Source organism: Denticeps clupeoides, chromosome 9, assembly GCF_900700375.1.
Source record: "Denticeps clupeoides chromosome 9, fDenClu1.1, whole genome shotgun sequence".
Lineage (NCBI taxonomy): Eukaryota > Metazoa > Chordata > Actinopteri > Clupeiformes > Denticipitidae > Denticeps > Denticeps clupeoides.
This window is the reverse complement of record NC_041715.1, coordinates 17,674,262-17,696,514: the sequence shown is the minus strand read 5'-3', so window position 1 is coordinate 17,696,514 and position 22,253 is coordinate 17,674,262. Positions and strand designations below refer to the sequence as shown.

At 42.7% G+C, this 22,253-nt stretch overlaps 1 protein-coding gene and 1 non-coding gene across 3 annotated transcripts in view; both read left to right on the top strand.

The window, feature by feature from the left end:
- LOC114796374 (ephrin type-A receptor 6-like) overlaps positions 1-22,253 on the top strand; it is a 132,176-nt gene that overhangs the window by 77,126 nt on the left and 32,797 nt on the right. The window lies entirely within an intron of this gene.
- Positions 17,527-17,690, top strand: LOC114797524 (U1 spliceosomal RNA). Its single transcript, XR_003750901.1, has one exon. It is a non-coding gene; the product is annotated as a U1 spliceosomal RNA (small nuclear RNA).

The window sequence follows — 22,253 nt, the reverse complement described above, 5'->3', positions numbered from 1 at the left end:
CTCAGTTCTAACTCATTTAACCTTGTAATGTGTTGAACATTTGATCAGCATATTTATCTTTTACTCCAGAGAGTGTCTGAATAGACTGAAAGTTCAGTGTTTTGTTTTTTCGTCCTTAAGTGAGTCCGATTCATTAACCAGAAATCCAAAATGAGCAGAATTCATTTTGGCTGAATCAAGAAGTATACATTTTATGTCTTTGTGGCTGTAATTATCATTTTTGATAGTCTGTTCTTTATCATTTTTGTATCCCAAAAGTATATTATATATATTATGTGTATTATATTTCTTTAAATGTTGTTCTCATTGACTTCAAACTCATTGGTCAAAGGCTCAAGTTCACGGTGACCCCGACATCCTTACTCCCTATTCAAGTGACAAAGTGAAGTGATTGTCATTGTGATACACCGCAGCACAGTGAAATGTGTCCTCTGCATTTAACCCATCACCCTTAGTGAGCAGTTGGCAGCCATGACAGGCGCCCGGGGAGCAGTGTGTGGGGACGGTGCTTTGCTCAGTGGCACCTCAGTGCACCTTTATCGAACCGCAACATTCTGATTACGGGGCCACTTCATTAACCACTAGGCCACCACTACCCCCACTATTCATCATCAATGACTTTAAACAATTTCTTTAAATTTGGCATTCGGGGGCACTTGAACCATGTCTGACCTTTGGTGGACAGAGGTCAATGGTCAAGGTAACTGACATCATATAGAAATAGTTTTCTGAAACTGAACTGTTGTAACTCAAATCTCCAGAAAAATCATAAAGCTTGGCCAAAAAATATAAAAGATCAAAACAAGATTTTATTGAATTATTATATGTCATTGGAAAAACAAAACATCCTCTAAAATCATCTAAACTTATTATAATTGTTCACAGGAGCTATTGGATTTAAATGGTTAAGAAACAAGAAAATGTTTTTTTTGCAATTACAGCTTCTGCTTGCAAAATTCCAAAGACAAAAACAGTTGTTGCCATTATTAAGTAAAACGGTGCAGCTTTTTCCTCTGCTTTAATTTCCCATGATAAAACTCATTGGCCTCTAAATAAAAGAAATGCTCAGAAGAGCTGTGGAGGTGGAGCAGTGAGAATTAACCTCATCAAAGCAAAAGCCATCGGCCTTGGGTGCACCACAGCGTGCATAATATTAACACCCATGAACATCTACCAATCCATAAATATCGCATATCGTCTCAACATGGAGAATCTTGAGGCAGACAATAGTGATCCAGATTTTCTGACCTCTTCTTCTGAAAGGTATGAACTTTCTGTTTGAAAATGTATTATTATAAAGAACAATAATTAAGTAACCATCTAAAAGTCTACTTGAGTAAAAGTAAAAATTACTTGATTTAGAATTTACTTTAAAAGATTAAAAGTTACTTTTGGAAGAAATTTGGAACAAACTATTTTCAGACCACCCCATAAGCATTTGCAGCTCAGTTGGCCACAAAAGTACCAAATTCTGAATTGTCTGGTCCAACTCAAACATTATAATATAAAAGAGGGAAAGAAGCCAAAATCAAAGTATCAAATAAAAATTTGAACAATTCTTTATTAATAAACTGTGCTTTTGTTTTCTTTCTATAGCAACATGTAAAAAAGACCATGTGGTGTGGGAGAAGAGAATAGAGTGTGTAGAAAAACTCTTTCTCCCTCCACACAAAGCACTGTATTCAACCACTCCAACTTGATGTTACCTGGCAGAAAGAGGCATGGCACAATAGAGGTTAAAAATGAACAGTTTCTAATTTATTAACTCTGGTAAATAATTATTGTAGTTACATGTGAATATTAAACGTAAAAAAGTACCAAGGTTACAGAGAAAATAAAAATGAGAAGAAAGAGTAAAGAGGGAGAAGAGAAAAAGAGGGGGAGAGAAAGACTCAGAAGCCTTCCGGCTTCCGATGGAGAACCCCTTGAGCAAGAAAGCTCAGAGCTCCTTTTCCACATGTGAGCAGACCTTTATACCCCTGGCCTACAGGAAGTTGTCACTGACCAATTAGAACCTGTTGTTTCTGATGTCACGCCCCCGGTGCCTCCCATTTGGGGAAGACAAAGAGGGTGGGCGGTCCTGACGGCTGACACTTCACACGTTGCCATCAGACAAAAGGCATGTAAAACAGGGGTGCCGAATCTTCACTCACAATCGTCGACACAGGAATGTCACACCTCCCCCTGCAGACATCTGTTATGCAAGGCAAAAGCAGGCTCCCGTGATGTCCATTCTTACAAACATAAATTAGTTGTCTTTACTGACAAATGGCCGCACTGACTGCTGATATAAAAAATAAAATAAAGCATCCTGCCCCACAGAATACTACACCATTAGACTGTAAAACTTGTTCAGTTTAAGCAATGAAACTTATGGAATTCACAGGCAAAACGCATGTACTGTGCATCCAGAAAGTTCTCACAGCACATCATTATTCCGCAATTTTTTTTGTAGCCTTATTTTTGTAGCCTTATTTCAAAATGGGTTAAATATTTTTTTCCTCAGAATTCTACACACAACACCCCATAATGACAACATAAAGTTTTCTTGAGGTTTTGGCAAATTTATTCAAAAGTAAAAAAACTGTGAGAGCACATAACTATTCACAGCCTTGCCATGAAACTCAATATTGATCTCAGGTGAAGTGAAAGTGAAGTGATTGTGGTGGAGATTTACTGCCACTTTTAGCCAGTCACACAATCAGCTTTCCCAGGATGCGCCATTTCAAGTGTGTGTGTGCGTAAAATGCAAACGATGAGGAGAGAGGTGGTACAAGAGTGGCCAAAGTATGCGGGCATTCGTGGAAATTACACTTCCTGTGTGGCACAACCAGGAAGTAGTGATGCCATTTTTATCACCATTTCAAGGCACTGCAGGACCACAGACAGGTTATTATTAATATTGTATAATTATATATAATTAATATTAAGTATTAACTCATTAGTATTAGTAATGTTAGTATTAAGTCATATTTATATTAAATAATCTCGCAAAGTGAAATTTTCATAATAGGGGACCTTTAGTTAAAGGCACATGGAGGCCCTCCTGGAGTTTGCCAAAAGCCACCTGAAGGACTCTCAGACCATAAGAAACAAAATTCTTTGGTCCTTGGTGTGAATGGCAGGCGTCACGTTGGGAGGAAACCAGGCACCGCTCATCACCAGGCCAATACTATCCCTACAGTGAAGCATGGTGGTGGCAGCATCATGCTGTGTGGATGTTTTTCACCTGCAGGAACTGGGAGACTAGTCAGGATAGAAGGAAAGATGACTGCAGCAATGTACAGAGATGTACATCCTGGATGAAAACCTGCTCCAGAGCAATCTTGAACTCAGACTGGAGCAATGGTTTGTCTTTCAGCAGGACAACCTAAGAGTCCTGACTGGAATCCGATTGAACATCTCTGGAGAGATCTTAAAATAGCTGTGCACCAACGTTTCCCATCCAACCAGATGGAGCTTGAGAGGTGCTGAAAAAGGGGCCAAAGCTAAGATTTGATGCTGTAATGGCTGCCAAAGGTGCATCAACAAAGTACTGAGCAAAGGCCAGAATACTTATGTACATGTGTTTTCTCATTTTTAATACATTTGCCAAAACCTCTAATTAACTTTTTTCGCATCGTTATTATTGGGTGCTGTGTGTAGAATTCTGAGGAAAAAATGCATTTCATCCATTTTGGAATAAGGCTGTAACATGTACAAATGTTGTGTAGGCCTTTTTGGCTGGTAATTGATACGTGTGTGTGTGTGTGGAATGAATAACTATAAGTTAAAAAATATTTTAATGTCTGGTTCCTCCAATTGGAAATTTCTCTACTAATGTTCCATGTTCTCTTTTATATCAATATGTTTGATGCAGGTTTATTAGTAGGATTTATTACTATGGGTTACTTGAGTAATATAGCTTCTACACACTCTCTCAGATGGCCAAATCACTGTAAATCACTTTTTTCCATCTTCATTTTCTGTGACCCAGTTGACATATATGCAGATTCCTACACTAGTAATCATAAAATAAATTATACTAATAGGCCATGCAGTTGCAGAGATATTCTCTTTTTCATTTTGTCCATTCAATAAGGGGGCCCAGCGATGATCAGGTTAAAGTGTGTCTCACACTCGCTGCCAGTCTGCGTTTCCAGGCGGAGCTGCATTCACGGCCCACATTTGGAAGCCTGGTGAGACAGTGGCACGGTGACTAAGAAGGGGTGCGTGCTCATTACTCGGGCAATTCCAAGGCGATGCGGCACAAAGCGAGAGCGCAACCTCCTGAGACAATGCCGACTCTGCCTTCCTGAACGGAGTCTTGGTCGGCTAAACGGAGCAGGGCGGCCTGCCCGGAGGGAAGCAACACATGTCTGCACAGCAGACAGCTTCCCTCAAACCCCCCCCCCAAAACCGCCCCCAGCCCTCTGCTGCCCGCTGTCTCGCACACAGCATGCCTGTCTCCAATTCAGACACTAAGATGCTGTCTCAGGCCTCATTTCTTACTTTCTTCAACAGGCACAAGCTGTATCAGCAGGGCCACAGGTTGCCTTTCCTTTCATTTCTTTCTTCCCAAGTTCAAGCAAGCCTCGTACATAACAAAATGGCCAGTTGTTTGCGACATCCTTTCAAGCAACTGAAAGGCCCTGTGGGCTCCTTTTTGCGACTCCCCGCAGATCTGGTAATGTTGTAATTGTTGCGAAAGGCTAAAATAATCCGTGTTTACCTTCGCCTATCTAATTGTGCGCTGAAATTCTTCGTTTTAATTAGTAGTCCCTATGCAACAGGATTAGCAGTTAAGCCATGGCCCATTGTGCTCAGGATTTCAGAGTGTTGGTGGCCCCCTTGAAAGCAACGCACTCTTTTTTTCTCAGCTGGATCTTTAAAAAAAGCTTGTTTTTTAAAGATAAAAACGTTTTGCTACATTACCCATGTCAATGGAATTAAATACATTTAAAAAAGGAAATTAGCATGCAGCTCACAGCAATGTGTGGAGCGACGTACTCTATTAATTGACTAAATGTAGCAAGCAATTCATTTGAATGTGTGGATTTGTGGGCCTAGCAAGAATTTTGTTAGGAATTGTGGCGTAGAGAGTGTTTATGTGAATTGCCCACCTGCCACGGTAATGTGCGGCACTCGCCCGCACCCTCTTTCTGATTATCTCCGCCTTGCTACGTCCGCACACGTGCCCCAAGACCCAAGCCGTGACAACGTCACCCAGGACACAATCCATATGCAAATATAATTTTAAATAGTGTTTTTTTTTTTCTTGTTTTATGTACTTGAATATTTTGCAATAGTGTCCACATATTTGTCCAAAAATCCATTGGCAGTTTTAAAACAAGAGAAGCCTAATATTCTCTGATGCATGAGGGTGATATTGGCTTTCAAGAGGGCATGCACATCGGGCCCATGGCCTTCGTAAGAGAAGAGAAACAGGGAAATCTCTTTACGGTATGACAGCAGTTTCAGGTCCGCTGCCTTTACCCGTAATTTGCCATCAGAGATCCTGAACCCGGATTACAAAACCCATCTAGTCAAAAGGTGATTGCCAGTGCCTGCTGTGGATTGGAGTGGAGCCCACAGTCGACACAGCAGCTGTCAAGAGAGCAGAGAGAAGCTCTGATTGCATGGAGGAGAGGTTTTCTGCTTCCCCTTGATGCTGCTGCAGTGAAAGATGTTTGCCGTTTTGATATTTATTCCTGAAACAATATCTGGCCATGTTTAAAAAAAAAAAAAAAAAAAAGAGCTGTAAACAGACCAGGCTATTCCAGTCTTCCACTTCCAGTTTCAGTCATTCGACTTTCATTTTCTTCCAACCTTTTCCAATCATTAAAGCAGACTTTGTATAGAACTGTTGTGTTTCTAATCTGCACTGTTTTTTTGCCCTGCCCTTTCTTTTCTGTAGTAGATAGTCGAGATTAGTCCGGTTTAATGATTGGTGTATTTTTGGTTTGGCTAATTTTGTCACACTAAATGACTTGATTAGGCTGTATTTGCATTAATCCTACTCTTTTTAAGTGGTTCCACCATACCCCCTTTCTATACATGCATTCTGATGGACCACCAATAAATGATGCTTGGACCCCAGTTTACATGTTTACATGAATATTACATTGAAAAGTAAGTTTTCTTTAATGCGTGATCAGTAACATGTCTGCATTCTATAATGTTTCTAAATGTTTTCAGAAACTGTCTGCAGATTCTTTTGATGAAGCCGAGGAGTTTGCTGTTTCCCCGGGCTTCTGAAAACAAACTCTTAAAGCAGCGTACATCTGTGCCGCGCTGATGAAAAGATATGAAGATCTCTCATTGCCATGCATTTAAACATTCGCAGCATGCTCACAGCCTCATCATTATACATCATGAACAGATTGAGATGGCAGGGAACGCTGGAAGTGCAACCTCAACCGCTGCACACCTTTAGCATTCGGTATGTTTTTTAACTCCTGATAAAAGGGTATTTACTGAATGTAATTAAGAAACAGACAAAATTTTTTCTAACAGCAAAAACATTGGCTAAAATGAAGCTCATCATACCATAGAATAAATCAAAGTATTCACATTAGTGCCATCAGTGTTACCGTATTAATGTTACAGGGACAGTCCCCCCCTGGAGCAACTTAGGGTTAAGTGTCTTGCTCAGGGACACGATGGTAGTAAGTGGGGTTTGAACCTGGGTCTTCTGGTTCATAGGCGAGTGTGTTACCCACTAGGCTACTACCTACCTACTGCTACGTAGGCAATCTACAAGCCATAAAACACATTATCATGTTTTTAATGCATATGAATCAATTCCAAAATCCTGTCATATAAGAAGGCTTCCTCCAATAATTACAGGGCAAATTCTACAACCCGTCCATGAGGGGAAAATGTATATATTTGTATAAAGGAGAGATGTACTATGCCTTCTATATTGAGTCACAGCTGCAGAATGGTTTTTGTATTTTGCAGCTTCTTAAAATTTCATTGAGGTGCTTATTCTTCTAACCGTGCAGTTAAAACAGTCACATCAGGCTGGATTTTATATATCTTTTTTACATCGATATTACGCCAGCATCTCTTACTGCCACATTGGATCCCAGAATTTGGTTCAGTGTGTACGTTGTGGGCAGAGTAACCTTTTCTGAAAACTATTCCAAATTTACGATTCGGGTTTTTTAGTTATAACTCGTCCTCCTACCGGTTTTTGAAGCATCTGTTCTTTTCAACACAAAAATAGATGTACTTGTATAGATGTGTCTACCAAAATATAAGCAAAATATTACATTTTAAACTTGTGATTAGTCATGATTAAACACAGCATGTAACTGTACTTAACATACTTTATTTTACACGATTGACAATATAAATGAATAAATGGAGCTGCAGGGAAAGAGTGCTAGGTGTGAAAATCGGGCATGGCTGCTCTCTGCATGGTTCTCATGGGTTTGCTCAGCTGCTTTTGACTTCCTTACACAGTCCAAAGACCAAGGCTTGGTAAATTGGAAACACTAAGTCCACCCCAGTGCATGTGTGTGTGTGTGTGTGTGTGTGTGTGTGTGTGTGTGTGTGTGTGTGTGCGTTTCCTGTGATGGACACTAGTGGCCTGTTTTTTATGTTTTTTTTTTTTTTTTGGTGAACGTTTCTGGGCTAGGTTCCAGCTTCCCTGTGACCCTGAACAGGATTTGAGAAAGCAGGTTTAATAAATTGATGGATGGGCGTTCTTTAGGTGGCTTAATGTATTTTTGTCGTACACGGGACTGTCACTGCTAATGGGGAAACTGGACACCTGTGCACAATCTTCAGCTGTGCCTTTGGACACCGTGTGGTTTGCTGAAATGGTACCCAGAATAAAATATTTAAAGAGTTCAGGGATAAGAATGTGGAAGTGAGTCACACCTTTGTGTGCCCGTACTGCTGTGGCTCTACAGGAGGACGTTATCAGATTGCATAAGGAGCTTAAAGAATGTGAATCGGTTATCGTCAGACTGCACGGTCACAAGAACCCGATGTCTGCCTTCGGTGCCTGTCGATGGTGCCCTGGAGCTCAATCCCCGGCCTGTTCGAGCTCAATGGTCGCATGTTGAGCAGCGTTCGTGTTATCACAGGGAGAAGAAAAAAGTTTGGCTCTTGCAGACCCACACACTGATTTAAATGGCACTTACCAGTGATGCTGTTAAGAGACCGGAACGCGACACTCTTACACTTACAAATTGTCATGTATAATAAATAAAGACAGGGCTGCGCGGTAGTGCCACGGTTAGCGACGTGGCCTCACACCTTCAAGGTTGTTAGTTCAAGTCCCAGCACAGACCTTGCGTGTGTGGAGTTGAACTCCATGTGTTTCCTCCAGGTTTCCTCCCACACTCGAAAGACATGTACACTAGGGGACCTGTCTATTCCAAATCTGCTGTAGTGAGTGAGTGAAGCTAATGAACATTTCGGCATGTCACCTAATGTGGATGGGGCAGCTGATGGCCAAGTGGCCCCATAATCAGAAGGTTGCCGGTTCAAATCCCGATCCGCCAAGGTTCCGCTGAGGTGCCACTGAGCAAAGCACTGTCCCCAGTCATGGCTGCCCACTGCTCACCAAGGGTGATGGGTTAAATGCAGAGGATAAATTTCACTATGTGCACCGTGTGCTGTAGTGCTGTGTATCACAATGACAATCACTTCACTTACTTGATCTGGACCATTTCTACGTACTGTTGTTGATCATTAAAAAGTGTTAATTATTATATTGTTCATAGAAAGCACCATGAAAGATGCCAGATACGTATTGAGACAGCTTTTGAATGGCAGAAAAGCTATGTGCAATGTGGTGGAATTCATTATACAGTGTCAGAGTGTTCCCTAAAATCTCAGGGGTGTTTCAGGTAACTAAGTTTGGCACAATCACTGTGTGTTTCTTTTATTTTACATTCCACTCTTGCTGATTCAGTAAGTACTTTGCGTTCGGCAGCAGGTCATGGCGACCTCTGTTTCTGAGGCTTGTTTCTGTCACTTGAACTTTCGTTCATCAAACTTTCATCAAAACGAATGCTGTGAAGTGGCGACCGGACCAAGTCACATCTCAGTCATGACTCTACAGTGTGTGCTGAAATCTGAGTACAGTTGACATTTATGCATGTAAATACCATGTGACTTCATGCAATGCGGAAACAAAAAGGGACACCATTTACCAGGCTCAGGTCTCCAAAAAATGAATACAAGGGGGAAAAATACATATATCACTCATAAGTAGAAAATAATTGGCTGAGGCTAGAGTGTCCATGAACTTCTGTCCATGCCAGAAGCTCATTTCTCAGATAACACTACATATTTAAATACTAACAAATCTAGAAATTCAGTTTTATAACACTTTTTTTCTGCTCTAGCCATTCACTGTATTGTATGTGAATGACCATTCAGTTCAGGATTTCTAAAACATTGTCATCATGCTGCTTAAGATCGAACATTGAAGGCCACAGTTTCCCCTTCAGCATTAAAATACAAGGCGAGAGGTGTAGAGAAATTCTATTGTTATTAATAAATGTTAAAGTTATCAGTGTGTACTTTTTAGTTTGTGCAGAATTATCTGTATATGTTGGTGCTCCGGTACTGCACCGAGTTTACGTCCCAGGTGATGTCTTGGTGTGTCAGTAAGACGTGCTCTTGGCAGGCGTGGTGGCCTCGGGGGATGCCCTGAAACTGGCCGCGGAGGCAGCGTGCCCAGCCAAGGTACCACAGACATCTGTTGCCACTCCCCCAGTGCGACTGCTGGCCCTCGGTGCACCGCGTCTAATGAGGAGAGGGTCAAGTGGCACCACTTCAGATCTCTGGGGTCAATATCGGGGCCATCCCGCATCAAGTACAGCAATGCTTATAGCGCCTAATAAAAACATACTTTTCAGTTTCCGCCGCAATTGTGGACCAACCTGCAATGAGTGAACTGTTTCTCATGGAAATAATAACAAAAAATAAATCTAATCTTGATATTCTGTGCATTTTGTGTCTTGGAGAAGCTCACCAGTGGTACTGTCACGATCCGGTCCGAAATGGGGGTTACTCCGGTCCAGGATCCGGACCGGAGTTTCATTGTTGTCCTGTGTAATGTTCCCTAATCGTTTTCACCTGTGTTAATTGTATAAAGCTGCCCTGTTCGTTTCTGTCCGCTGTCAGGTCTTTAACGTTATGTTCCATGTTCACCAGTGTCTACGTCTCGGATGTCTCCCCTGTCCTGTGATTCACAATTAAACCCCTGTTCCGTGATGTCAGGTGAAAGTGTCCTTCATTCCTCGTCATTCCTCGTCACTCCACGTCCTCCTCTACGTTCACCCGCCGCGTCATGCCCGCATGGACGTGACAGAAAGACCTGACCCACATTTGGACGCCACCTGACGCAGCCCCGCTGAGATCGGAGGAGCCGCGACTCGCCAGGAGGACGCCGCCAGCTTCCTTGTCCCTGTCCTTCCATGGCTTCATGTTCAGCAGGGTCCCGACCCCTGCCTCTCAGTCCCGTGTCTGGCGGCGTTGAAGGTGAGGAGCGGCCATTCAGCGGGGCGAGCCGGAGACTGACAGGGAGCGGCGGACTCATGCGGACTGCGGACGAGGTGCCGGTACCACACTGACCCGAAGCCGTCTGCGCTGGAGAACCGCCGCTCATCCATCTGGAATACCGGACCATTCATTCATTCATTCTGTCATTTATCACTCCTCCCTGTTCATCATCTTTTCTCTCCTCGAGTCGATTCCGTTCGATTCCTCCTGTCCACTCGAACCATTCAGACTCTGTGTTTGGATTTTCCTCCCTCCTTCATGGACTTCTTTCTTCTGGCCCGCCAGGTGACGTGCCATAGGAGGGGGGATTCTGTCACGATCCGGTCCAAAATGGGGGTTACTCCAGTCCAAGATCCGGACCGGAGTTTAATTGTTGTCCTGTGTAATGTTCCCTAATCGTTTTCACCTGTGTTAATTGTATAAAGCTGCCCTGTTCGTTTCTGTCCGCTGTCAGGTCTTTGAAGTTATGTTCCATGTTCACCAGTGTCTACGTCTCGGATGTCTCCCCTGTCTTGTGATTCACAATTAAACCCCGGTTTCGTGATGTCAGGTGAAAGCGTCCTTCATTCCTCGTCACTCTTCGTCCTCCTCTCCGTACACCCGCCGCGTCATGCCCGCATGGACGTGACCGGTACCAATTTCCCAACCATATAAAAAAAAAAAAAAGATTGTACTCCAGTTATGTGTTTGTATCTTTATTAATTAATACAGTATACTAGTATTAGTTCATATGAGTATCTTTGGCAATTATAGTTAATTATAAATCTGTAGTCCATTACATGCTTTTGTTCCTCACTTGTATGTATGCACATTTTTCAAAATTCGACCTGAAGACGCCGCAGAGCATAATGTCACCCATTCATTAGGAATTCAGAATGCTGGTCATCGGTCAGGAGAGGTGCCCTGCCCCAGCTGGCAAAGGGGGCAGTAGGGATGCCCCCATTGTACCTGCACATCATCTTTATGCAGAGACATGCAGACATATTTATGCATCCCGTAAATAAGGGCGGTCAGGTATTTGTGTGTGTTGGGGCAAGTGGTTTGAAGAGAACTTCTGGAGAAGGGAGCAACAGCTGTTGAGGATGCTTGTATTTTATCAGTCGCGGCATGTTGTACCAACCATCGATGCACCTTCACTCTGAAGCTGCAGAACGAGGCACCAACTCTCCAATCAATTTCAAGCAATTTAGCTAGAGTCTACCTTCAACACTCATTTGGACCCGGTTTCCACAAGAGAGAAATTATTTTGCCCAAGTAAAATAAAGATAACACGGAATAGATTATTTTTACATTTACGCTATGCTATGTATAAAAGAAGTAGGCTAGTGTGTTGCGTGTGAAGTTTTATTTAAGCATAGAAAGTTTATATTCCTAGCAGAAATATGCATGTAGAAGCCGATGACGTGACCCAGCCGAACATGTTCAGGGAAAAGGGGAGATCTGGTATCCCTAATTTAACTTACTTATCAACTTAAAGTCAACATATGCAAATCATTAAACACTAAATATTGTAAACAACTGTTTACTCATCACAAGAGGCTTGTAAAATGCTACTCTAATTGAACAAACAGTTGAACAGCTCTGGTGGGCGTGGACAGGCCATGCATATTTTCAGCGACAAAAAAATTAAACACATTGCATTTTAATGTTACAAGATCACAATAATTTTTGAACTGCAATTAAAAAAAAAAAAAAAACTACGGATAAAAATAAAATTCACTTAAATTATTATTTATTTCTCAAAGCCACAGTGAGCCGCAGTGTAATGATGATATATAACACGCTTAATGCTTACAGACTGTAAATGTATTTCTGTGTTTCACTGTTTTCACAATTTTCACTGTGTTATTGAGCTTTTCGGATGTAAAAACAAGAAATCAATATTTAAATAATTCTAAAATATTAAAATTTAAAATAACCAATTAGTGTCTACATTTGTCACTAATTAATCATGATCACAATTTAATCCTAAAACTATATATATTGCATTGTGTGTGTTTAAATATTTTCATCTGATCACGCCTGAGCTCCACTCTGTATGCACCTCAGGAAAAGTGCAAAGTGTCTCAGCAGCTATGTGTCTCCATCTGAAAATTACGTAAACGCAAACATGCCTCACGTTTCATATTTTAATGCAAGAATTGTTTCTGGCTGGAGCGAATTTCGCATCCACATCATAGGTCAGACTCAAGAAGTAAACTCAGCTGCATTAATTGTGTCATTTAAATACATTGAATATTCACACATTTAATATGGCTGTCACAGGGGGAATTCGATGACGTACTTGCAGACATACTTTGGGCGTGGGGATAAGCCGTCGTACCTGTAGAGGACACTGGGCGAGCGGGGCAGGAGGACCGGAGGCACCTGGCCGGCGAGGAATGAGGAAGTAATGGACGCGCTGCAACGCAGCAGGGAGTCAGTTCGGGATCTTTGGGAAGGACCGGGGCAGAGGAGAACCGGAAGACGGCGGGTTTCAGGATGGTCCGGGATCTTGAACTGGACGGGAGTAGGTCTTGGGCGGCAGGAAGGTAAGGGAGCATGGAATCCCGTCTTAACCGATGGGTCAGGTAGGTTCAAGGTCAGGGGCAGGAAGAGGTTGTAGCCAGGAAGTTCCGGTCGGGGTTCCTTTCGTGGTTTCCAGGGGATCAGGCAATTCTCGAAGTCGTGGGCAGGCGAAGGTCGTATTACAGGAATCACAATTATCTTAGGTCGTGGGTGAGAGAGCTAGCGTCTCTGGCGAGTAAACTCATACAAAGAGCGGGCGTGTCTCCTTGGGGTTACCTCACTTTTATACTTGCCACCGCCCGCTTCCATTTCCTCTTCCGGGTCGTCGTCTCCCAGGCTGGAGGTGCCCTCTAGCGGGCTGGAGGTGCGTTGGCCATGACAATGGCACTAATATATGTATTTTAATTATGTAAAAGAATGAAAAAAGTTTTCAAGTAGATCATAATGTTCAGCACACGTTCAGCAAACTTTTTCAGCAATGCAGATTTAGCCACTGGCCTAAATTGAGAACGAGGCGTTTTGCGGTAACCGGCGTCTATTGAGCTGTGCTCAGAGCAGGTGTGCAGGGAGGAGGAGGCGCGGCAAAAAGCCATTAGCTTCTTCTTCTGCGTGGTGTGATTTATATGCCCCCCTTATTTCTTCAATAATCCTTTACTCTCTAATGACTGTTTCGTTTCATCTGATGACCGTCCTATTTTAAGGACTGGCCCATTAAAAGATATTTTATTGTCTGTTGCCCATGAATTCAGAAAATATGAGAGGAGGTTTCAATAAGCAAAATAGCTGACACCCGGGTGACTGAGTCCTAAATATTATTACAAATGTGTTATGGCATTAATTCATTAACATGTCACAGGTTTGATGGAGGTGTGTTGAAAAGGAAAAGTGCCTTTAATGCCCAAGGCAGCAACTGAAGCAAGTCTGCTTCCTCTTTTATTTTAGTTTCAACAGCTCACAATACTTACAGAGTGACGCTTAAGTGGCAGCAACGCTGACTTTCACATTTCTATTTCCCTGAAATGAGAGGCAGCTTTGGGTAGACCATCTCGCCAACATGGCAGAAACCGAGAAAGAAGGCAATAGGGCATCTATTTGCGCCACTTGACTTTTTTTCCCCCTTCCTCTCCTCCACTTTTTTTCTATATTGAACACCAGGCAATGAGCAGAGAGTGGAAAATCGCAGACTAGGTCTCCAGGGACTGCTGGCTTGTAGAAACATCTCTTAGGAAGCTGTAATTAAGATCTCGTGGAAGCGCCAGGTTCTTTGCTTATGCAAGACAAACAATTCCCTCATTAAAAGGGGCACGTTAGTCATGAATGCGATTAATCATTCTGCATTATTTGTTTATTTATTTATTTATTTATTGTCGTTGCATTGGAATCAAATACTGATTTACTGCTTGTCGCGAAGAGCCGTAGTGCTGCACCTTTTTTCTTTTTTTTTTCTACTTCCTGCATGGTATAATGCTGTTCACCCAGCCAGGCTGCTCTTCCCATGCTCCCCTTTAATAAAGCACTTAAGCACCAGGCCGGAATGGATTTTAGGGGATGGGTGTAAATTGGCAGAGGTGAGATAATCCCATTCTTTTCATTAATTACCTCGGAGAAAGAGAGGGGGCAAATTGGTATTGATTGCTGCGGGCCGGTCTGCGGCGGCATTTACTGGCCTGTTATAACACCTCATTGCATTTTCAAATCACCATTTAAGGGCAAGCGGGCCGATCGGCTTGTTGCTGGGGTGCCCTGATTAAAATTTGCGAGGCGCACAGTCGCCCGGCTCATTGATCCAAGACCACTCGGCATAAGTCCGTGCAAGACCCGGACGGAACCAGCGCTCTGGCTTTAGTCCCATCCAGCACCTGGGGGGTGAAGGAGGGAGAAAGAGAGAGAGGGAGATGCCCGGTGCCATGACTGATTGTTTTAATTAACTGTTAATCACACCAAGACGGGCCGCTGTGTTCAGCAGATACTGATGATGAATTGGACATGACTCGTGGAAGGAACATCTGCTGCATTCTGCAGTATGAGGTAGAAGATCCGTTTACCACAGTGAATCGCAGGTGTTCCTGCCGGCCCAACGCTGCGCCTCCCAAAAACGGCGTGTCCTGGTTTTAATAGCTGTCATTGCTGTAAAATATTTTTTTCCATCCAGAAATTTTTTCATCCATAGGTCTACTTATTTCATTGATATTTTGTTTTGGTTTATATCTATTGAGTGAACCTTAATAAGTTGGATTGAAGTATCTTTGGCCTTTTAATAGACATAATAAAGGTATTAAATAACCCACAGCTGCTACTTTTGTGGCTGAAATATTACATGTTCTGCAAATAAATTGAATATCTGCTTAGAGTTGCCATGGAGAAAAAAGGCTTAGCCTGGTGCGAACCTTGAGCAGATGGATTTTCTGGAGGTTACAAGGGGCAGCTTTTACAATGAGAGTCATTCTACAGGAGCTCTTCTGCACAAGGAGAAGGGAGGTGTCAGATGAAACCCAGGGAGGAGAGCGAGGGCGCGGGAGGGGGGAAGTGGATTCCTCTGCATTCTAACTGGCAAGGACAGTTTCATTCGACAGCAGGAAAGCCCTGCTGCTGGGCTGTAACAGGTCCTCAGCTGCGGGCCGGAAAAAAAGTCCAATTAAAGTGCCTCACGTAGAGCGCGAACATCCCACAAATTTACACGTAATGACTTTCGGCTCGGCCCTCCGTGAGCGCTTGCGATCATTAGCACCCTGAGTCTTCTTCCACCAAAGGGCCGTGACGCACCCCTTTCTCTACAGAGAAGGTGTAATTGCATTCATTACAATAAGTCCGCTCTGGTCCCCCTGGTCCATGCTGTGCCAGGGGAAGATGTGTTTAGGAGGTCAAAGCTTGCCGGTATTTTGCAATATTAAATTAACCCCTTTGATTGAGTTTACTCAGTTGTGACCTCCAATTAAGCGTCCACCCCGCGAGCGAGTTTGGTGCCATAACAGGTCTGTAGGACCAGCACGGGTGACCTCATATCCTTCCAAATTTCTTTAACCTCACTTTATAATAACTATCAAAGAATTTGAAATAACAAATTTTATTTGCAAGGGTTTGTTTTTTTACGTGGTCCAAGGAAGGATAACCAATCAACCAGCGTTGTGGCAATTAACACTGAAAAGTATCTTTTTACTTCATATAAATAAAATCGGTTCTTTTTTTTATTTGAAACAAGTTTGCCATTTTTTTTCAAAGAAATTGAATACTATTCAATTAAGATTCCTTCTTTGTTTTTGTGCAAATGCTGTTCATTAAATGTGCTCAAGCACAAACATTGCAATGACCTGGCAAAAGGGTTAAGAGCGCCCAAGGATTACTAATGCAGCACAAGACAGAGGAGCTTCTGTTGCCATAAACTTTAATGCGCTTCGTGATAGAAAAGAGTCTGAACGGGAGTCTGCACAGCTTGTTGCGTAGGGGTGGCATACTTGAAAATAAGTCTGAGTCATGAAGGTCAGAACTTTCTATACTTTCTGCATCAGATATCAGAAGACACCCTCAGAATATTAGTCAGGTAATATTTCATGTTGTAAATGACTGTGTAGGAGGTTGTCTGTACCTCCACTCAAAATCACTTATTCTCTCACAACAAAGCAAATACGAAATACGAAAGTGTGCAAACAACAGAGCACTTCTTCAGGTCCAAACGTGAAATTGCCTGACATGCCTAGCATATGAGTTCCTGTGTCATTTGGTATTTGTCAGCCATTGGCCCCCTCCTCCAAATCACAAGGAAGCCAGTGCGTGTTTTTAACAGCGGATAATTATCGGGTCGGTGAACGGCCCCTGCCAGCCTGTTCCCTGTCAGGCACAGTCACACAAGGAAAGGCTAATTTATTGCCTGGCCCTGCATAACATGCTCAGTGTGTCAGGCCAAAAGTTTATGGAAGTACCAGGTCTGACAGGCAGCCGGGAACTTGCTGTGCGGTTACTGTCATTTACAGCGAACACACTGTAACTGCGAACTTTGCTGCATGCTCGGCTCAAATGACGGGACCTACTAGTGATAGGTCCACAGACCGAAGATGGATGAGAGAGGTGATCACAGGGGTCAAGCTACATTTACTTGAGTAGCTTTTGGAAAAAAAAAAATTAACTTCTAAGTGTACGTTTACAACACGATACTTGAGTACATTTGTGAATAAAAAACGGCAACACATGGCTTGTTACTTTTTTAAACCATTTATACGCTTTATGCGCAGTAGATCTAACACATACTTTATGTTATTAATATTATTATTAATAGGAAATACAAGAATTTGCACATTTTTCTGTCTAAATACATAGTTTCTAAAAAACAAATGAGATATTACAATCAAATAGTTACTCAGTACTTGAGTAGTCCTATCACTAAATACTTTTGTAATCTCAATTCAATAATTTTTTGGATGACTACTTTTTACTTGTACTTGAGTATTACAATTTTGGAGTATCACCACTCACACTCATCACGTCTCATCATGGTGCAGGGGAACGATGTAGCTGATACTTACCTGGCAGGGGAGATACTGTGATCAAGAAGGCGGTTCACCCTGGGCGACGCTCAGCCATTGCACTCCGGCTGTGCCGACCCCTGCGAATTCCCCAAATGTGGCAATCTCGACTGCATCATTTCTGGTAGTGGGGGACTGCGTTCGTTCTCTCCCCTGACAGTGGTGGCCTAGCAGGTAAGGAAGTGGACCCGTAATCAGAAGGTTGCCAGTTTAAGTCCTGACCCCACACGCTGCTCCCCGGGCGCCTGTCATGGCTGCCCACTGCTCATCAGGGATGATGGTTAAAAACAGAGGACACACTTTGCTGTGTCACTGTGTGTTGTGCTGCAGTGTTTCACAATGACAATCACTTTCGCTTTCACTAGCTCAAAAACATTTTTTTTTGTGTTTTAGCATTTAATTTTAGCAATTAGATTTTCCTTTCATTGCATATGTGATAAAGTAAGAGGTTTTATTTGTTTTGTATTAAAAGATGGAAAAATGGTTGGATAAATATGTTCTATTAAACCATTGTTCATTAAAAGGTTCCATATTACGTATCTTCAGACTCTAGCGCTTTCCAGGAAACACAACAACAGTGACAATGGTTTTCATAACATAAACCAAGCAAATTATTGCTTTCTGATAATGCCAATCCCAACTTGTTGGTTTGTTTGTTTGGTTTTATTTTCACTTCATTACATCAAAATGTTACAGGTTCGGCTGCATCTAATTGGTCTGTGTTCACTTCTCCTCTGTGATTCATTAGCGCAGCATGAAAAATCATTTAAACATAGTATGGCATCGGTACAAGCCGAATTGATTCCGGAGAACAGTTAATGGGAACCTTTAGGGGAGAAAAGCTAATTAAAATCATATGCAGGTCAAATGCATTTAATGACTTTCCATTAGTTTGCGTGCAGCCTGGCTGGCGACTTTAGCCATGGTTGAATGGGGAATCTATCTGTTGGCCGCTGTAATTGACTGGGAATTTTAATGGCTGCTCAAATTACCTTAGTTCAGAGAGGCGGTGTATAAAGGTGAGAGCGTTTATTCAAAAACAAGGCGCCCCATTCAGACAAGTTTTTTTTTTAAGTGGTTTATTACACAACCCGTTACGAGCTTGTCTTATCTCACTGAACTTTATGATGAAGGACAGGATCAAAATAATGAAAAACAAGGACCATGAAACACAGAACGCAGAGATGCTTTTACAATGTGAAAAGAATTTAATTCATTCATACTGCTTAATTTTTTTTACTTGTAACCTATATGGTCAGATAGTATATAACTTGTTTTATAAATTCTTGTAACATGCAACAATTTAAAGCTATATTAGTCTGTATCTGTGTCCAACTAAATTGTCAACATTCATTGACCATTTAGAGGCAAGGAACGACACCCGTCCGAGCATGTAAATTACACACTGATTCTCTAAAGAAAGAAAAAAATGCCACTGAATGCCGCGACACTGCAGAAGCACATCAAAACAATGCCACAGTGAATGAGTGACAAAATCAACTCTTTTGGACTGAGTACAGAACAAAACATCCAGAATAATACCTACAGGATGAATAATACTATCCTGTAGTCACATTATATAAGAACACATCTAAGTGTGTATTTTTCTTGTATTGTGGGCTACTTCTGAGTTTTCAAAATGGTATTCACCTGTTGTTGCTTGTATTTTAAGTAATCCTGTCGTGTCTAGACTTGGCCGGGCCATTTTTCGTCTGTATGATGTGCCTTTGTTTTATTTAAATCCCGTTGTCCACGCCAAGTCGTGCAGATGCGTCCTGCTTCCTGTTCCTGCCCCGCCGATCGCCATCGCCCCTGTGACAGAAGGCAGAAGGCGTGTAAATCTTACATACATCACACCCACCCACATTTTGCTTTTGATAACCTGTGGATCCTTTCATTACGCATCCTTTTTTTTTGTGTCCCCTTAATTTGGCATTTTTCCGTTGTGTTTGTGTAAAGCAAGTTGGCACCGAGTGTCTGCAGTGCTGTTTTCAGAGTCCGCCCACATGTCTATAAATCCACGCTAGTTTCATGGCCTGCGACGAGCATTGCGCATTCTTCCGCTTCGAGTGCAGAGCTGTTCGCTCTTAGCTCCATGCCGCCCCGCTGTTGCTTGGCATAGGCTATAAATTTTATTTGTGCAATCCACACTTTTGGACTGTGATAAACTCCTCTCAAGTGCAGACTTGCAGTGTTTTTTCTCCTGTTCCTTTGTAATTCTTTAGTCAGCTGTTTTTTTTAAAGCTTAAGACCCAATAATAACATTAATAAAGCCATGAAAGCTATTTCTAAGAATAGCAAATGCAATAATAATACCAATATTAGTTACCATATTTTTATATTGATTGTAATTTTGTGTACATTTTTATTGTAGTAGTAGTGTTCCACTAAATAGTCCTCTGTACCGTTTCCTAGTTCAAGGTACAAGGTTCAAGGCGTAGGTTTCCTCCGGGTTCTCTGGTTTCCTCCCATCCTCCAAAGGCATGAGGTGAAATGGTGAAATTTACATTTTTACATTTACAGCATTTACATACATTACATTTACATACAGACGCCCTTATCCAGAGCGACTTACAATCAGTAGTTACAGGGACAGTCCCCCCCTGGACACACTTAGGGTTAAGTGTCTTGCTCAGGGACACAATGGTAGTAAGTGAGATTTGAAATGGCGAAAGGTGTGAGCGATTGGTGTTCGTTTGTGTGTGCGCGCCCTGCATTGGAATGCCACCCCACCCTGAATCCAGTGCCTCAGGATGCGACCCTGATCAGGAATAAGCAAATGAGTGAATGAGCCTCATTCTTTTCCCCCATTCACGCTCCACATGTGAAAAAGCCCACAAAGCCCAGGGACGGGGGCAGCGCCACACTAAATGCCACATTCCGGCCATAAAAACATGAGTGTGCAGTCTTTTTTCTTGCATGCACATCAGCTGTCATAACCTGATGATGACTTATTCAAGCAGTGATTAGTAAAGCAATTAGTCCACGTTAAGATATATTTGGCCCGTTTGAGCGGACCATAGTGAGATCTGTGAACATTTTTTTGCTTTTTCGCTTCCAGATTGGAATTGATCTGAGGCATTAGTCACGCTCGGGGCCGGCCGGAGCCGCGCATCCAGCTGACAGTGAGGAGCGGTGGGCAGATTGATTTCAGCATTACCTGGATCCGTGTCCTCGTATTAGCGAGCGCAGATGTAGCATTGTGTGTGGACAGCCAGCATGTTTACATCTCCCTCTAACCTGGTTACACACCCACGGCCTGTCATTGTTTCTTTGTCCTGGGATACCAGACGCACGTTGTCTATAGATTTTTCCCTGCTTTCTGTGTCCAAATAAAGGGCCGGTGTTCCACACAATAAAGTCAGAGGGAATGTGCTACTCTCAATGGACCAAGAAAAGCATGCTTACATAAATATACAATTTACTGCAGATATTATTTACACCAGCGCAAAAGTCATATTTTTTCAGTGCTATATACACGGCTTAAAAAATAAAGGGAAGCCTTAAACAACACTCCGAGTAACTCCAAGTTAACTCTCCACTTAGGCAGCAATACTGATTAACAATCAATTTTACATGCTGTTGTGCAAATGCAAAAGACATTATAGGCAATTAACAAAATGTCCCCAATAAAGGCGTGGTTTTGCACTGGTGTAAATAATATTTCGCAGAATGCTGGCGGCACTTTCACTCTAGTGGTAGCATGAGACGGAGTCCACAAGCGGCTCAGGTAGGGCAGCTCATTCAGGATGGCCCATCAAAGTGAGATATGGCAAGACAGTTTGGTGTGTCTGTCAGTGTAGTGTCCAGAGCATGAAGGTGGAACCAGGAGACAGGCCAGTACATCAGGAGATGTGGAGGAGGCCATTGGAGGGCAGGAACCCAGCAGCAGGACCTCTACCTCCACCTTAGTGCAAGGAGGAAGAGGAGGCGCACTGCCAGAGCCCTGCAAAATGACCTCCAGCAGGCCACAAATGTGCATGTGTCTGCTCAAACGTTCAGACTCCATGAGGGTGGTATGGGGGCCGACATCCACAGGTCGGGGTTGTGCTTACACCAGAATAGACAAATTTATATATATATATATATATATATATATACATATATATGTGTGTGTGTGTGTGTGTGTATATGTTAATATATATTATATATATGTTAATATATATATATTAAGTAGTGTATATATATATAATCAGATATCTGGCAACACATATGACATATTTAGTTTTTTCTTCTTGGTGAAGAATATCCAAAATTTCCATAAATCCCAAAGACATTATTGGTCTGATGAATACAATTATAATGGCTCTTTGAAAGCAGAGCTTGTAAAGTTTAATAGTATGTCAATAACAGTATTACAGAATATTGATCATCCATAAGAACATCTGACAATGGATGTGACATTACACTCAGCTGAGCGCACGCTGGACACTGCTCTTGCTCAGTGGATGCCGCCAGCATAGGAGCGTGTCGGGAACGGACCAGGCTGGGGTGGAGACGCACTGTCCTTTAGCTGCTGCTCCTACAGAGGCAGAGGTCGGAGGTCGGCTCAGGCCAGCGGGGACCTTCCTCTCTCCCGTCGCATGCTGTGGGCAGCGCATGGCCAGGCCAGGGCCTGATAAGTGAGAGGCGGGCGGGCGGGTGGGTAGTGGTGTGTGCTCTTATCAGCAGCATGGCAGGGGGAACACAGGGATCGGGGGGAGGGGGGGGGACTCAGCC